General features: G+C 36.8%; 1 protein-coding gene across 5 annotated transcripts in view; it reads right to left on the bottom strand.

Annotated features, from left to right (window-relative positions):
- MARCHF1 (membrane associated ring-CH-type finger 1) overlaps positions 1-19,555 on the bottom strand; it is a 224,617-nt gene that overhangs the window by 119,303 nt on the left and 85,759 nt on the right. Inside the window, exon 1 of one of the 5 annotated variants that reach the window (XM_014878559.2) lies at positions 8,755-9,168. The exons of 3 other annotated variants lie outside the window; for them this stretch is intronic. The gene's annotated coding sequence lies outside the window, so the exon portion shown is untranslated. Of the gene's footprint in view, positions 1-8,754; positions 9,169-19,555 lie in introns of those variants that run through there. One more of the 5 variants, XM_014878557.2, reaches the window with a different exon arrangement.

Genomic DNA, 19,555 nt, shown 5'->3' with positions numbered 1-19,555 from the left:
AGGCTCACATGTCAGGGGGTTAAGACATACACCTAACTGCTCCAGGAGACAGTTATCTTATTATTGACACTGAAATAATTCAACTTTTTATACCTATATAATCCTATGACTACATAGCTGACACGCTTGACTAATAACTGAAATAGATGAAGGTACAGACATGCTAACAACTGAAAAGTTTCATTCCACAACATGAATAGTCTTAAGAAACATATTCTGAACAAGGAAATGCTTCCACTGCCTACACATACTGCTCCTGCAGCCACAATTTTAAAAGGCAGCACTGATAGGGAAATAAAGTCCTGAATCTCGTGTATTCAAAGTCTAAGAGAAGAGTTGAAAGATCTACTGATAGTTCAAAGTAGGTTGAGAGACATCCTTCATCTTCTTATTAAAGTCAAATCATTCCACCCTGGAATGTAAAACAACTGATGTTTGTATGCCCATTAAAAGTAAGGTTACACTGTCAAATTACACCCTCCAATACAAAATCTTGTCCTTTTATTGAAAAAAAACCAAAAAACACAACAACAACAACAAACAAACAAACAAAAAACCAAACCAAAACAAAAAAAAAACAAATATGAAAACCTCAAAATAATAAAGTTACAAATGTACATATAAATAGGAGCTAAGAGATGTGTGTATTTTATAAAACTTGTTTCTAGACACAAGAAAAGCCTCTGCAGCAGAGGGAAGAGGGGCTGTGACAGAGCCGGGTGATCAGAGCTCTGGTGGAACAATGCCTTCATCACTAAGTACAGAATTCAGCAGATCGGCAATAACCATCTTATTTTAAAGGACAAGAATCAACAAGTCGCATGAAATTTGAGTAGTTTACACATGTGCACACTGCTGAAACTAGAATTGTATTTCTAATACGCTTATGACAATTCTCTGAAGCCAGGAAGCTTCCAAAGCTGGTTATATGAGCTGAAACTGTTGTCTCCATTAGACAGAAAATAATCTTTCCCTTTCATGGTAAGACTGAGGAACATTCACAATGTTTTTGAGAAAGACCCTCAAGCTGGGCAAGTGTTATCTGCCTTAGAAAAAAAAAAATCATACCAAACTCAGCATTATTTTCTTCATGGTTATGAAGAAGAACTAAGTATCACTATCAATAATAACAATTTTAGTGTTAATAGTAATAATTTTATAGAATTCAATATGCCTGAATACACGGAGTTTTAAAATTTCTTGTTCAAATAGCTAGATTCAGACAAAACTGGAGAAACCTATCAGGCTAGCATCAGTTTTGCAAAGCTGGCATTACATTCAAGCAATGTGAGCCTCTATTATATTGTTTCTTAACTAATCAAATAGTTGCCAACAGTCAGATTTCAATGCCTGAGAGTCGTCTTTAAACAGAACAAGATACAGTGGGGTACATGTGACCATGGAAGCTATTTTTAAAAATGCTGACTAGGTTCAAAAATACTTCTTTAAAATGAGTCTTGGGACACAGGCTTTGCTGATGACAAAGTTCTGCCTTCGATAACTTCTATTTGAACTTTATTTGTAACATGCCAATCCTCCAGAATAAAAACATTTCCACCAGGGCAAACAGCTCACAGAACACTGTTCCTAATGGAAATCAGTGTGAAAGGTACCTAGAGTAAATCATCTGTTTCTCAGCTTCCTGAATTGTATCCAGCTCCTGGTACCCTATTCAGCTACCAGGTTTAGGCACTACAGCACATTCTGTAAACTGTCTCAATTATAGACATTGCTTCAATATAATTCAGGATCCAAGTAAGTCATGAAACTAAAGTATAGAAGCTTATGGCTGAAGACAAGAGAAACAACCATCAACTAAAGACGGAAAATTTTTGTATTAATGGTTTTGGTTTGTTGGGGTTTTGTCTTTATTTTCAAAACCACTGTTTAGCAGGAAAATTCTACAATTAATTTTAATATGTGAACTGTAAAACCTCAGATTAACTTGAGAGAGAAATCCAAATAACATGAAATCTGAAGCCTAATATTTAAAACTCAGAGGCATTTTACAGTAGGAGGGAAAACTACACACACAAGCCTAATTCAATTTATTGGAACTGGGAATTCCAGATATAAAAGGAATTATAAAAGCTTTCTTCATGAGACTCCTAGTCAGATTTCAGCAGCAACAAAAGATATGTGCCAGCAGATTGGAAGCACTGGGTACAATCATAAAGAGGCAGAAGGCTATTGAGATATGGAATCTTGAGCTTCAAATCCTTTATCAGTGAAAAGATCAGTTTTAAAATCAATACCGGTATTGGATGCTTAGTCAATACACAGCAAATTAGAGAAATATGCTTTTACAGACTTTTCATAACAAGTCTGACTAAAGAAACCCTACCATGAAGGCAGTAGCCTTTGCATAATCTTATCAGGAAAAGCAGCCTATAAAGAATTGCATTATCCCAAAGCAGGCTAATAAAAGCACAGCAAGGAATCTTGTATTTTCTTACTGGTAGCACAGTAATGTTTTTATTCACATAAATATACAAAAGAAACAATGTTTCAAAATTATGATAACAAACCCAGCATGTTAACATTTCCCATTTCTCTCTCAATGTCATGAAATTGCTTGTCATAAGCGTCATATGGCAAACCAAAATAATAACAGTTCCCAAACAGGGACCAGAAGACTTACTGATAAAGAATTTTCTAAAGCATCTTAAAGATAACTAAGCATGCCACTGATTTATGGGTGTACTTTGGGAGCACTTCAACCATTGATCACAGGAGAAATCTATCACCACAAAAATACAGAAAAGCTTCACTAGGAAGTCTTAAACTGCAGATGCAGTTGGATTTCCATGCAAACATAACACTGAAGTCCAAACAGTGGTCATGTCAAGAAAAGAAAAAATACCATATAATATTGATGTTAAACAGGATTAGAGATTTTGTCATAAATTCTGTGTGACATCATGTTCAACATGAGCTTTACATTAACAAAAACTATGAAGGGAAAGCAATACATGTCAGAGTATATATCAGTAATCTGATTCATATGCTAGAGCTTCCCCTCCCCATTCTCCCACCCCCACATCTCTTGCTGAATAAAAAATCTCCTAAAAAGACTGTAATTACACGACTCTTCCCAGGCAGCTGTCATTGAAAAGAAACATCCTTACCCTTCCCATAGAAAAAAAAATCCCAGTGTATTTTAGGTAATAAATGACCATATCTATTTATCTGTTAAGTTAAACCAAAGAAATTTTTAGAATGTGAGATAATCAGCCACAAAACCAAAACCACCTATCTGGCTTATGAATTATTTCACCAATACCCTGCAATTCTAAGACTTTTACTATCCTTGCATTACATGCCTTAAGCCATTTTATTACCACTGGTATAAGTGAAATTTTCACATATTAGGAGTTACACTATTTTCAACCTTTGTTAAAGTGATCAAAGCCACTAACAAATTTAACTACACTAAACATTATGCCTCACTATGTAAAAGCAAAAACCAAGCCAAACCCAAACAAAATACACACAACCCCAAAAATAAAACAACCAGACAAAAAAACCCACAACAAACCCACCAGTTTGACTTAAGGCTGCAAGGGAATAAAGCAACATCAACATGTAAAGCCTTTACCTTTTTTCCTTAATTATAGACATGTTTCAGGTATTAAATATCGCTGTAGGTACTCCACAACTGCCATGAAAATTATTTAACAGAAATGTAAAAGCACTTCCTTTGTAGCATGCAAGGAAGTCTAAGCCTTTAAAAATATTTCATCTATCAGTATACCTATTTAAAATTAAGTAGGTAACAATAAGATAACATAGATTAATGTAAAACAATTCATTCCCATCAATAACATTTAGCTACTGCTTCCTCCTTTAAAAAAACATGTCAATTCTTCCTAAACTACTTACAAGCTTTAAGGCAAACATTAGCAGTTACTCTGTCTGGTAATTAAAATAAACATTAGCAGCTACTCAAAAGTGGCATTCAGAAGACCCCTTAGGTTTCAGTCTCAATTCTGACTTGAAGAACTCCTTATAAAAAAAAAATGCATGCTCTACACAAGAAATGAGCATACATAATTTTGAGGGGTTTTTTTCCCTTTAAGGTACAAACTGTACAAAAAAACCACCAAGTTCAAGTCTGAACATACTATACTCCTTCATAAATGCCAAGTGTTTCCCAGTATTTAACATTTAAGCCTCAAAGTTACAGGTCTCATTCTTACTGCTTTTGAGAAGGCAGAACATGGAAACATTGCTGAAGAACACAGAGGTCTGAAGGTCTGAAGTTTCCTTATAAAACAGAACTGTGCAGGGAGCAGAACTAAATTTCATGACAAAGTACAGTACACAGTGGAATGAGGATTCCCCCTTGCAATTTATTGCATTCTGTGAAGTCCTGTGAAGGAAACGAATAGTCACCATCACCTCTGCCAGAATACAAAGCCCAGAGAAACACAGTAGGCATAAGAGGAAAATCATTTCCCTAAGCAAAGGTAAATGAGTTATAAGCAAAGAATCAAAACTTAAAAAAAAAAAAAAAAGGCAACAATAACATGGCTAATTTGTTACTTAACTACAGAATATCAGATTTTGTAACATCTTTAGGATATTGGGTTAGGTTTTGGGGCAACAGAGTAAGACTCATCACTATAACAAGCAAGTTATACTAGCATATGAATGTGTCCAAAAACCGTATTACAAAGGTTATTTGGTTGGGGTTCTTTTCTTTTAATCAAAGACCTGCAAAGTAACCAAATCAAGACTGACTGATGTCTGCCACTGCTTTTATCGTTAAGGTTATCTTCTACTCTGAAATTTTTACCTTCAGGTAACATGCAAATTTTCCAGTACCATGTATTGAAAACCGCTTAAGTTGAAAAGGTGTAGTATCTACATATTTAGTTTGGCACTAAGGAGCGTCTTCTCTACTATATCATGACAATTTTGGGCTTTTACGAACTTGCTCTTACCATTCTAAGTGTACAACATTCAGATCTGGCTTTCCACAGTAGTCATGGCAGTTTATTCAAGAACCCTTGCAAATGCTTGGTTAGTGTTAGTGTTTTTGCTGACCTTTACTCACCTACCCTGCCCAATTTTCTCACTGGATGAAATTTTCTTTCTTTACTTAACTTACTTTTAAATAATAATTCATGCCCATACAAAAGCCAATGTAAACTGAAGCTACTTTATGAACTTCACAGTGTATGTTCACGACTAAATAAAAAAACTATGAGCCAGAGCAGGCATTTCATCTACCATGTTCTTCAGGAATCATATACATTTCTTCTACCCTTTTTTATCACAGCAGAGAAAATCAACCAGAAGTTCAAGGTAACTGTTGAAATATTATATACATATAAAAGAGGGGTCATATATTACCATGACATCTGTCCAAAGGCACTAAAGTCTATGTATTAAAAAAGCTAACTAAATTTCGAGTCCTGATGGCATAATTTGATGTTTAGGTTACTGACTTAATTCACTTTAAACAACAGTTGTATAAGTAAACTCTTCTGGAAACAGACACTCAAGAGTTTCCCTCTGTCACAGAAACCAAATTCCACACGTCACTAAAACTTATGATATTTCTCAAAAAGAAAGCTGAATTAACTACTAAATTTAAAAAAATAAAAACAAAAAAATTGCCCACATAGTGTTGTGAATGCACTTTATACTTTAGTCTTCATTTCTGCAACAAATTTTTCAAACTTCATTACTAAAAGAGTAAGAAAGACACCTTGTACACTTAAATGTTTGGGGCAAAACTAGTAGTATTAATGACTGGTAAGCTTTCCTAAAATCAGTGAAACAAACTAGCAGAAGGTCATACCTGTGTATGGAAATGTAGTGTAGAGCTGCTGCAATAGGTTATTCAACACCTAAGCACCTTCACTGCTTCATTATGGAAAAAACCTACTTCATCTCTAGGCTACATTCAAAGAGACACTATAGCTAAATTTGATGTAAATTCCATTGTTAGCTACAACTTCTGCTAATTATTGAGGCAAATCACTGAAAAATTGCAGGAATAGCCTGCACATAAGTTTTTACTCCTACAAAGGACACTGCATAGAAAGATTGCCTGTAAACACTCCCTGTAGCCATTGTTACCACACCTCTACTCCCAGTATTGGCCACTAGGAGCACTTGGGGCTCTGCAGTGGTACTGCACTTAACATCCTCAGTGACAGATCAGTGTTAGGCAATCATACATATTAAATCATACAATAATACATATTTAAACCTTCAGATAAAGCATGTGTATCAGCATCTAAAAATCACGGAAACCATTATAGAATGAGTTGTACCATTAAGAACCTCAGTTGTGTATGACTAAGGCAGATTTACAAATTCACCATAAACTTGGAAACAGTCCACTGCATCCAGCTCTGCAATTAGACAGAAGATGAACTCTTCTACATAAATTTTAATACTGTTGTATGAACATAACATAAAATTCTTTAGCAATAATAGGATTTGGCATACAATCCTAACAGTTGTTATCCCTAGCAACTAGGAAGACCTTCCAGACATTTCCTTTTTTCATGTCTTCCTGAACCTGAACCAGCTTGATGCTCTCAGCTAGAAGCCCATTTAACTACTTTATTTAGCTTTCAACTCAAAACGCCTGCTAATAGAAAGGCAGAGGAAGCAGGTACTTGCAGAAACAATATCAGAATACTATGAACCCAGAATACCCTCACCAACACACACATGGAGTACCAGCCAGGGGAGTTTCCCTTTGTGAGAAGCATACTGTGCAGGATTTGAAGGGGTAGACCACCATCTACATAAGCCTGAGCAATCTGTCTAGACAATAAAAAGGCTGGTTCACTATTCCCAAATTACATCCACAAAACAAACCTGAATATCATCATAATTTACATTAGTAGATACTATGGGAAATACAGTCTTTACTGCTTGGCCTACTATCTCCATCAATAGCACTAGGGAGTTTTTACACCGTATACATTCCAGCCATAAGCCTTTTAGGATAAGCAGAAATGCAAGCAGAATGATTAGGCTCTCACCAGCAGAGAACAGTTTGGCAAATACATTTCAATGACTACCATGCACTTTAAGTTTGGTTGGAAGTTTTGGTACTTTTTATATTAAGTTTAGAAGAGAACTTTAATGAACTTAGTTATCCGTTTCATTTTGCTCTTTTCTGATATATAACTTCCCCAACATTCAAGAAGAAACTGTTTTCTGAGACACTGGAGTCTTGCTGAAATTAGACCACCCAGCCTTCACAGGGAAAAAAAAAATACCAGAACAGAAAAGTGAGATGATTCTCACAACTCAGAATCTCCACACTTACCCCACCCCTCTAAATTAAGTCTCACATTTATCTGACTCCTGTGTGAATATTGCATGTATTCTCCAGTTAAACTCTTATGATCACATCAAAACAAGAATGTCAGAGAACAATTTAAGCCAGGTAACACGATATATTTCTGCTCTTCACGCCTTGAGCCTTAATACAAAAAACAGTTTTCACCTGAACCTTCATCTTTAACCAATTAATGGACGAATAAAACCAAATCAAAATTTTCCATTGCAGGTCAGAAATTTCAAAATATTATGACTCTTATGACTGTGCTACCAGTTAACAACTGGAGACTACTTCCAGGGAAGGATGCTACTTACACCAAAGTGCTCAAACGAAAAACAGAATAATAATTTTCAGTGAACTTGTCATAGACAAATATTGAGCAAAAATATTAACTTAAAGATTAAAAAACCCCAAGCAATACTTTTCCATTCACACAGACCTGTTATGAATATCAACCATCTGTTGAACTTAACCATTTCCTGAAAACCATGTCACACAATCCACAAGAAGAAAGACTTTTTTCAGGGATGCAGTTTATCACAGTCTCTCAGACAATACTTAAAAGACATCATGTTTGTTTTCCCAATAGTTCCTTGGTTTCCATACAGCAAGAGGAAAAGCACAGAGACAAGAAACATGTCTGAAAAAGCAGATGTCTATGTTACTTTCATTTACTGCTATATCTATCAACAGACTACTTATGTTTTGGGTTTGGAAGGGATGCTTTTTTTTTTTTTTTTGGTCTCGCACAATACATGTTTAATCTATACAGAGCAAAAGAGATTCCTACAGGTAAAATTACCATTAAAATTGCACAGATTTTCTGAATTTTTTTGTACTAACTATTAATTAAATATGAATTTACAGTTTCTTCTTAACCGGGAGACAACGGGATACAGTATTTACTGACGAAACAATACTTCTATATATTTATGAATCAAAGAAAGTCAAGATATAATAAACAAAACACTGATGCCTTCGAAATGGCAAAAAGACTAAGTTATAGAGCTTATGCCTATAGCACACGCACATTAGAAAGACAGGCTTTAGTACAGTATTTTTGTTGGTTTTAAACAAAGACAGTAATTTTACTAAAACTACTTTTTCATCCAACCTATTGTAGAGAAACTGCTACTTGACAGCTTATAGGGAACAATGAGTGCCGATACCAGCAGGCTGCTCTCATTTAAACGAAAACGTTAAACCCCCCTGACGCAGTTTGTAGCTTCCCCCGATTATTTATTCCACTTCTGAAACAGGCTCCCTGTGTGTGTACCGCTATCTCTCTCTCTGGCGCTGCTCTCACAGCATCCCCCGCAGTGCTACAGCTGCACCCCTGAGCGCTCCAGCCACGCCGCATCCTGCTCCGCAGCATCCCCTCTGCCTGCCAAAGGCACGCTCACTCACCCTGGCCGAGAGAACCGAAACCTTCCTCTTACCTCCACTTCCTTGCTCTTCTCTTTGTTTGTGCCCAGTGAACTTCTCCCATTGCTGGCAGTCTCCCGCGCTGGAACTACAGAAATCTGCTGGAGTGGCATTTTTACAGAGCTGCAGGTTGCCAGTACCTGTTTGGATGCCTTATATCTTCACTCCCCCCGAGTAGCCCACCTGTAAAATTGTTCATATCCTCTCTTTGCCAAGCTCAGCTCTAAATAAAAAGGGGAAAATATTACTTGAGAAACGGTGTAGCCAGGGTCTTCCATCAAAATAAAAAAAAAAATTCAACAAAGCAGAGCAAATTGCAAACACAAGCGAGACAGAGCAAACAAAGAAGTAAGGCACAACAATCCAGGGAGTTTCACGTGCTTCGAGTGATGAGTGCAAGTCTGTGTCCCTGGAGCACCCCGCCATGCCACTATCCCCCAGGAGCACCGTGGGAGACAATTCAATTTCTGTGTTACCTAATAACTGTCATGGAAACCAAGGAAAGCCAGGTCTCTCAGGCCCTGATGAGCGATCCTTCCCGCTCCCGCCACAGGCTCCCGCACCCGCTGCCACTTGTGCCTTTGTTTCCCATCCGACTCCACTGGAGCCCACCGAGCACCCCCAGACACCGCCCCGCGCCCGCTAGGTACAGCAGCAGCCGGCTGAAAAGCTTAGTGTCCTATTTTGGAGCCAAAATCTCCTCCTTTAAAAGCACAGGATAGCTTGCTGTGTCCTTCATGCGTCTACAATAATCTGCTTAGGTCAAGGGATCTGCCTAGCAGTGAGGAGTAGCGGTGAGCAGCAAACGAGGTGTAAAAAAGAAGACAAGACTGGGAGCGATTGCAAATGTGCCTTTCTGAGGCTGATAGTAAAAAGTTAACCCTTTGCTGCGCTCGTCCCTTCCCGAGACTTCCCCAGAAGCCAGCTCAGCAGGATGAGCCACAGGCAGACACACATGTGCCTTTACAGCAGCCACACACACTCTGGGAATGTCGCTCAGGTGAGCTTCTCTCTCCCAACAGCTCCAGTGCTCTCAGTTACCGTGGAGCAAAACAGGAAAACTGTTTCAGCCCTTCCCCTCCCCTTAAAATGCAAAATAATACTAGAAAGTCCGGGTGTTGTATTACAAAAATAGATATGAAGAAAGGAAACTCCTATTATTTCTACTTCTCAAAAAACCGTATTATTCTTATGAAGTATTAGGAATGCCAGCAAAACTGATTTTGATTAAAAATAGTAAAGAAATTATTAGATCAGAAGTCACATTCTTAGCTGTATAAATTATTCTATATAAATAATGCAGGAATGAAAAAAAAAACTCACACCAAGAACCAACAATGTTTTAATATGCTGACGATTAAAGAAAAAAAAAATTACCCTAGCCCTGAAACATATCATCTTTATTTCCAGCGGTACAGAGTGGCACGTAGAATTCTGACAAGAAATAATAGCATTATAAATAGCCTGGATTCTCTTACAAAGCCAGTGGGGAGGATTTAAAATACTGTTGATTCACTACTCCACTACTTTAGTTACTATTTCTCAGTCTGAGTTAATAGAGCTTACAAGGGACTAGCTTAAGATAAATTGAGATCTGGTTCAGGTTGCCATCCTGGTTTTACATTACTCATTTAAACTAAGGTACATTGACTGGCTGTAATAGAAGAGTTTATAAATGCATTAACAAAGAAACATACTCTATAATAATAAGAGATAACATAATAATAAGAGATGCTGCAAGACTTGTGTATATGTGCACATCTTTATGTTTATATATTTAAAACATATATTCTATATATCTATAGTAATGGAACAGATTTACAAAGAATAAAATTAAGTCTATTGCCATTTAAACAGTTCCTTTTACACATTTTTAGTTATGTTTTACGTGCTAATTCCATTTTTTATTTCCAATATTTCAAAATCAGTTTGAATGTAAGTTTAAATAACTTCCAGTGTACACAAGGATATTTTCTTGACTTTTGAATATAAATAAAGGAAAAAAATACAAGCTCCAGCTCTACCAAGAGAGTGGCAAATCAAAAATTTATTCCAGAAATATTCAAAGACAAGAAATGTCATATACTAGTCTAGTAAAGTTTAACTGTTAATCTTAAATTTGATTATAATGTAAAGGAAATTCCAATTTAATTCAATAGAATGTTTTAAAGCTACAGAAAGAACTTTTTTCCTTCCTCTGAGGCACAACCAGATTAAGAATTCCTAAACCTGACTCTGATTTGTCATAATAATCACTCACCTCTTTGATAGAAATATTGATAGAAAAGTAGAGGGTTTGTGGTATTAAAATGGAACTTTCCTGTAAATGTGCTTTCATGTCTAGCTTAGCTTAAAAAAGTCAACCTGCCTTTTGATACTGTGCCAATAATTCTGCATTGGAAATCATATGAACTTGAGATTTAAATCAGAGATTTCTGGGTTAACCACTGATCTCTTTAATTCCATCTACGTCTGTTTTAGGCAGAATAAAGATCTTACAGGGTATGATGTGCTTAGTTCCTTTTAAAATGATGCTTGGCCCCTTTTTCCCCCCACAGTTAACCTATAACATTAATATGTATATAACAAAAAGCCCTAGTTCCAAACAAGAGCTGTATTTTAACATTAGGTAGGTCATCCTTGCATTCTGCTTAACTATTTCACTAATTACATTTCTCCATCATGTGGAGACTTCAAATTAATGTGCAATTGCCTTCCCTGTACATATGCTGAACATGGCTCTTCTCAGCCTCAGTGCCAAAACAAATAGGTGAATAACCAAGCTTCATACTGCTATACCTAGAAATAGACAGACCATCACTGCTCCATGGTAAGGAAGCTGTTAGAAAATACAGGACATATCCAGATGCACATTGTAAAAGTCAGTGGCATAGGTGTGGTTGGGATCATTTTTCATTAAAATTCAGTTTAGTTTTCCATCTTTGCTTTTTCAAGTTTACTATGATAGAATTATAAAACATAAAACTTTTGCATAGGTGTTAATACACCTATGATCTCAGAACACCAGAGCACATCTTAAAGAAACAAAACTATTGATTTCAATTTATAATGTATTTTTAGCTCCCAGAGTCCCAAAGTTGTAAACAAAGTGATTTTTTATATACACACACAACACTCCTTTTTTAGAAAATGCATCTACTTCCACTCATCTTCCATGGTGAACAGGCTGTGGTGTCCTATTCAAAGAATGCTAATTTTGGCAAAACCCAAAGACTCATAATTCAGAGCCATGCCTCACCTGAAAGACAGTGTGACAGCTGCTCAGTGAAGTATGAAGCTGCTGTGCAAAGCAGCACAATAGGGTTTCAGTCTCAGGAGAACAACAATAACAAAAGAGAACTTGTCACCTGGAGCAGGTAAAAATGACATTGGCAGAGAAAATGTGTTGGGTCTGCATTAGTAATTGATTTACATTAATATAATTCACAGTTCTTGAAACAAGAAACTACAGAAGAGAGAAGTACTACCCCTCCCTCCTCTTGCCTATTGCTTGAAACCCTACAAATCCTGACTTGGAGATGCCAAGGAACCCAACTTTATTTTCAGTCACCTAACACATTCCCCTTGGTACATACATTATGAAGAGTACCAGTCAGATCTTGGTGACTGTGAAGGAAACTAAGACAAAAGGAATCATTTCCCGGTGTCTCACAATGTAGGGCTGCTCCCTAGCTGTGGACTACTCTGTGTTTCTGCTCTTGCCTGCAACACATGAAATCTTTTCATCTATTCCCTCCACACATGGCTCCAAGGGAACAGTGTCCTCTCTCACACTCAGGACATATACGTTCCCTGCACAAAACATCCCTAGATGCACTTCCATAAGAATCAGCAAAAAGAGATCAGAATTATAACCCTACATACACACACAATATGTTTTTAGTTTAATTTAATAAGGAGCACATAATCTTCTCAGCATACTCATTTACACAAGACTACTGCTTTGAACTATGAAGACAATCTGATCAGCTGTGGTTAGTAGTCCAGCTATGGTGATTCAAGTGCCAATAAGAGAATGAAAGACAGCAATACAATTCTTCTGTAACACAGTTGCAAGGAACCAATGTACCAGTGTACTGGCAGTTCACTGGCAGCTAATATATAATAGCTCTGCCATCACTTACAGAAAAATTTGTACAAGACTCTTGAATTGAAAAAAATACAGGTTTACCTGCATAAATAACACTATCAGAAACAAGTAATTCTAGCTCTTTTTTTCTCACATAAAATCATCTTTAGATAAGAGGTACTGCAGCTTTTATATGACCTTTCAGCCAAAAGCTATATTGAAGTTTAAAAAAAGTAATTGTGGACATAAAAAGCTTACAAGTTGGTTGTTTGGACTCCACATTATTTGTCAAAAAGACACATTGGCTACAAATACACCATATACAAAAAGGTATAGACGTATAGTCTATAGTCCTGAGATTTAGGAATTACTTTCACTTTCCTCAAAAATTAAACAGAAGCGTTATAAGCATTGTACAGGCTATGCTCCCTTCACTATCTGCCAGGCATTGCTTCTCTTGTAATCACAACTTAGGTAGACAAAAGTCTGAACTCTACAGCAGCTGTGGAAGCAGACAAATACTAATGCTACGTAATCATCAACTGGGATGAGCACAGTCACTTTATCTAGCAGAAGCTCCTAACGCGTAAATTAAAAGTGTAACTAGCAGTAGTCTAATGCAGACCAAACAGGACTGTTGTAAGCCAATCCCCTAGGCTTCCATAACATCCTGAAGCTGACATTAGAACCAAATTAAGTTTTCAGAAAAATTAAAAATTCCTTTAGATTTTCTCCCAACCCTTAAGCCTACAGGAGCACTGAGTTAGTCATGGAATTGGGGCAAATATGAAAGACATCTTTAGCCAAATACAAATATTACAAAGCCGCAGATACCAGATGGGAATGGGAAAACCTGTTGTTCTCTGCTATCTGAATGAGTATCCTAAATACTCTTCTGCACTGTGGGCTGGCTTCAAATGGAGAAGCATCAGGAATGCAAGTTTTCAGCAGAACTCATGTTCAAGTAAGTCCTTAGCAAAAGCAAAATTTAAAAGTTATTTTAAAAACTTGAGTAGAATTTGCATTCTTAACAAATAAGAATGAATGGCTGTGAGATCTCATATTAGAAGTTGCTTTTTAAATACCACATGAAATTGTCATAGACTTGAATGCAGCCATCATGTTACCAGAGGTTTTGGCAGCTTTTTTCCTTGCCTCCTTCAGCTTTGCAATTGACTGAACTGCTGAGAAGTACCATGAAATGTAATACGGTGCATCAGAGCAACAGAGGTGTAGTAAAGGTATTAAGGAGGTAATCAACTGAAAATTTTGAACTAATGCATTTGGATGTTTTTCTGTGTTGCCATTCACAGGATATTGTATGTCATTACGCATCATTTCATCAACAGCATTACTAAGCACAGGTAATCTTCTCCACTGAGAGACTAACAGAAGTCAGTGCAAACACAGAGGAATCTATTTACCACTTGTATATTCTGTGCAGATATATTACCTAAGTAGAACATCTCAGAACATTTCCAGAACATCTGAAAATCCAAGGTCACAGAATGGTACAAGTCAAAAAGCAAATTAAAAATCAAAAAGTAATAGCTGAGACTGAACTAAAATATGACTGGTACCTCAAGTAAAAGTTTATCTAGCCAAAACTCAGACTGATGAAAATGAGATATGCAATGACAAAACAGTGATAAATCAGATAAAATGTTGCCCCCAGCTATTAAAACCAATTATCTTTATTATCTGTCAGCAAAGAGAATTAAACCCAACTGATTTTCACTGCCAAACACGAAGACCTTCATGGATGCCTCCAGTGTAGTGTTTGCACTAAGTTTACTATTTAAATTAAACCACGAATACTATTACCTCATCATACTACAGTGTCCCCATGAAACAGGGAACAAGGAAAGATTTGTAAAGTTCTAAAAACTGCCAGTAACTTGAACAGCTCATTTAGAATTTAGAATTTTTGTTTAAACGTAACTAAAACTTATGAAAACTATCAGAAATAGTAAATTACCAACTTTTGGGCAGAATGGGCAGACTACATATTTAACCAATTTACATTAATAAAACCCTGAAATTATGCTGTTAAAGTGTCCACTGAAGAAATTATTACCACTATAGTGACACTTAGCTACTCACTACCCAGACAGGACTCCTACTATGTTTATTCTAAATTTACAATACCCAACTTATGTGTATGCCCACTAGTACTGAAAGGTCCTATTACCTCTGTAGTTCAGGTGTGAGGAACATCTGGCTTAACAATGAACTCTCAAGCATCCCTCTGCTTACAAATGTTGCTGACCTTCAGCAACAGAAAGACAGTATCATTTCATAACAATATATATTTATATATTTATAATATATAGAATTATGTTCCTGCGTTTGTAGTGGTGGAAGTAATTGCATACCATGCTGCCTAGACGCTCATTTCCACCAGCATACAAAATTTAAATGGTGCTGTCCATGTGCCTCTTCAGAGTAAAAGGTAAATAATGACATTGCCACACAAAGTATTATTTCCCACTGCTAAACGACATACATGAAAAAGGTATTTAAACAGCTCTCTAACTTAAAGTTGACAGTCTTTATGATAGAAGCATCAAAATTTAGCAACCAGGGGAATCCACCTGCTTAATTTTGCATTAAAAGCTGCAAACCTGAATCCATTAATCTTATAGAGTTCCAGCATTGCTTGGTAAGAATGGACTCAAGTTCTTGGCCAAATTTCAAAGCTGTCAGTTAACACAGGAGGCCAGAAGCACAATCCTGGAAGACCTGACAATTTTCTAGTTGCGAGTGTGAGAAACAGGATGAAGTTCAAGAGTACAAGCAAGCCCGTTATGGCACTGGTAGAACAGGAAAAAGAGATTGGGTAGCAGCCAGGAGTACAGACTGATTAAAGGATCAGTCTGGATCAGCATATTCCTTTATGAAAGGATGACTGTAAAATGCTACTTATCATCAGCTGCAAAAATGTAAACATAGTCCCAGGGTGCACCAACTAAGTTACTTCCAATTCCACTTAGTCCTGAACAAAGCACACCAGTAATTTCCTCAAATACTAGAATTATTTTTTCTCATAGCCTGATCACCAGCATCAAAGAGATTCGGAACTTGAACACAGTAGGAAACTGTTCTAAAAAACCTGCATAAAAGAAAATTATTTGATAACCCACCTGTTTTTGTTATATATAATTATACTGGAAGACCAAGACTGTTTATTTTTAATGCAGATATTCAGGTACTCACTATTATGCTACGAATTGTGTTTTCAAGTGTTATTTGAGGAAGAAAAATGAACAATTTGTGATCAGAAAATAAGAGATCCTTTTGTGTGAATACTGGAAGTTTACAAACTTTCAATTTAGAAATTTGCCAGGCTTGCTAAGTATTATTTGTTTCATGAATCTCTGCTGCTAGAATGTTTAAGGAATATGAAAAAATGCAAGACATAAACACGCAAAAGAATATTAATTCAAACCACTTTTAAAAAGGTATTTCCTCTCAACTTCCTACAGGTGTCCATTGTTGATTATACTCTATTTTTCCCTTTATTTCACATGGCTATCTGATCACCTTATAAACACTGTTATTTCCCTCCTAATCTCATCTGCTGTGACCCCTTTTCTCCTTCTCCAAGCAAAATGTTATCTTTGTCTAAATATTCGTATTCCAAAAACTATAATATCTCCATTTTTTGAGTATTTTATTCTGTAACCTACTTTACTGACAATAACTTAATTTAAAAAATCTTCTATATTGAACAAATTTTTAACCTTATGTCCAACTTGCACACTGTTTGGCTTCAAAACTTCTCTGACTGGTTCAGAGAGAGGAGGGCTCAATGCCAGTATGATAAGGATGCCATTAAATTACAACAGTATGGAATTAGCAAGTATCTGTAGAAACTAACATTACAGAGGTGGAAAATTCATTTTAAATTTGCTGGTGGTTTTGACCCAGAAATTCTCCTGGCTTCTTAATTTTAAGAAGATTACAAAAAGTGAGATAATGCTTCTCTTTAATGCTATGAAATCGCTTAAATGAATTCTGATACAAAGATTCATTTTAGTACATAGTGTAGTTCATCTACAGGATTAACCCACATTAAAACCATAGATTTCACATTCTTGAATCATTTTATTTACAGTATCACAGAATGGGTCAGATTGGAAGGGACCACAGTGGGTCATCTGGTCCAATCTCCCTGCTCAATGACCCTGACCTGCTCCCTGGGTCATCAACATGTGTCCAGACAGTTCTTGAGTATCTTCAGTGAGGGAGACTCTACACCTTCTCTGGGAAACCTGTTCTAGTCACTCATACAGTAAAGAAGCTCTTTGTCATGTTCAGATGAAGCTTTCTGTGCATCAGTTTCTGCCCTCTGCCTCTTGTCCTGTAGCTCAGCAGCACCAAGCAGAGCCTGGCCCCATCCTCTTGGCACCTTCCTTCAGACACTGACAGACATTGATGCCCTCTCAGCTCTCTCTCTCTCTTTGAGGCTGAACAGGCCCAGCTCTCTCAGCTTTTCCTCATAAAAGAGATGCTCCAGCCCCTTCATCATCTTTGACTGGCCTAGTTCCTTGGATCCTCCTTCTTGCCCTCTTGGGGTGATATTTGTCTTCTTCTAGTCCTCTCCTCATCCCTTCCTCATCTCCAAGACCTTTCAAAGAGGATCAAGAGCAGTCTAGCTGTGCTGTCCAGTTCTCTCAGAACTCACAGATGCATACCATCAGGGCCCATGGACTTGTGGATGTCAAGTCTTCACCACTAGATGTTCTCTAACCCAGTCCTCCTTGACTAAGGGAAAATCTTTCTTACAACATTCCTTTATCCTGGTCTCCTGAGGGCTGTTTTTGCCAGTGAAGACCCATGGAAAGGTAGCATTCTGTAACTCAGCCTTCTCTGTGTCCTCTGTTACAGTCTCCCCTCCATTTAGTAACAGGTCCACATTACCCTTATTTTTCCTTTTGTTACTGATGTATTTGAAGAAACCTTTTTTCTTTCCCTGACATCATTGGCCAGATTTAATTCCAGATGGGCCTTGACCTTCCTTGGCTCATTTTAACTTCAAGCAGCCTGACTCTGCTTCCAGTGCTTGTGTGTTCCCTTCTTAGGCTTGAGCAATGACAGTAGTTATTCATCCACACAGATCTCTTGCTGCCTATGCCCAATTTCTTGCTCATTGGGATGCATCATTCTTGAGCCTAGAGGAAGCGATCTTTGAATATCAACCAACTCTGTTGGACTCCACTTCCCTGCAGGGCCTGTTCCTATGGGGTTCTCCCAAGAATATTCCTTAAGAGGCCAAAATTTGCTCTCCAGAAGCCCATGTTTGTAATCTTACTTGTTACCCTAATTTCTCCTTGCTGATACTAAACTTCACAATTTCATGGTCGAGGTCTAAATATTTTGGTTTAATATCCAAATATTGTCTAAGTTTAAGATAAAGCATTATTGAAAGTGGGTGACACTACTAAATCATGGCCATCCACCTACTGTGTGATTTTGACTTCGAAGGAAGTAATTTGGTTATATTTGCTTACTTTGTTACCCAGTAGCTCTTTATTTATTTTGCTAACAAACTGAACCTCCTGTGAATTTAAATGCTTTTGTTTCATTCTGTAAGGAAATTATTTATGTTTTTCAATTAAAGTGTAAGCCCAGAAGGAACTGATGCCTGACTGATACCTGGGGTCAGAAGCCTTGTTTGCCTGAGCAAACAGATATGAAGAACAGAATCTCAATGTAAATGAGCCACCAGAGGGAGCTCATCCAGCCTGCTGAGTACAATACACCTATACTGACAGTAGCAAAAGTTAATTAAACATTTTTACAGAGGTCACTGACTGAGTTCAAAACAAAGCACATTCCCTGGCTAAAACTCTACATGCCTGAGAAGCTAATGAAATCAGAAAAAAGTTATTTCTTTAACAAACATGGAATGAATTTCTGATTAAATAAATAAAATTTAAGTTTAGAAATCTGTGATACAGCATTCTTCTAAACAAGCATAAAACTTTTCTTCATCCCTCTTTATCTTCTGATAACAAGAATTTCAAAGTGTTATTAAACTACAAGACAAAAACAAAACAAGACCAAAACATTTATTAACTTTGTAATTTAATCTTAAAATTGTGAAAGTATACCAAAAGCAGAGTCTCATAACTAGTACAAAGATATTAACTTCTAATCAAATGCAATTTCGTATTATGATACTTACCGAATTCCGTAACTAGTTATTACACTTAGAAGGACATTGCCATACTAACTTTGAGTTTATTATCACAATACAGCCTTCTCATTTTAAATTGTAGCAGACCCAGGTTCAGAAAACAAATCCCTCAAGTTCCTGTTCTGAAGAATCCAATGGTTACTTTCAAACTTGTGAAGAGCTTTTGAAAAGCAGTATCAAAACAAAAATTATTTACATTTTTGTGTGTGGCTTATTGACCAAGGAATCAAGAGTCTGGCAGGAGGTTATTTTGTCTGTTACTTTTCTATGGATCTTAGCATCTAACAATGGTAATTCAGCAGGTAGGCACGCAGAAGAAGAAAGACAACAAAATTATTTCCTAAAGAAAAAGCATCCTCCAACATTAACTCCCAGGCTTATCACTGCAACTCTCCCTAGGTATTTCTGAAAATTATGGGTCTTAAATAGTCCTTCCAAATTAACACACCTCTTCCACAGATTTAATTATATATTTCTCTGTGTTACCCCCATCACCAGCTTTCTAAACACTGCAAGATTAATT

This window comes from Sturnus vulgaris, chromosome 4 (genome assembly GCF_052056855.1).
Source record: "Sturnus vulgaris isolate bStuVul1 chromosome 4, bStuVul1.hap1, whole genome shotgun sequence".
NCBI lineage: Eukaryota > Metazoa > Chordata > Aves > Passeriformes > Sturnidae > Sturnus > Sturnus vulgaris.
Note: the sequence above shows the minus strand (reverse complement) of the source record. Positions and strands in the feature narration are given on the sequence as shown.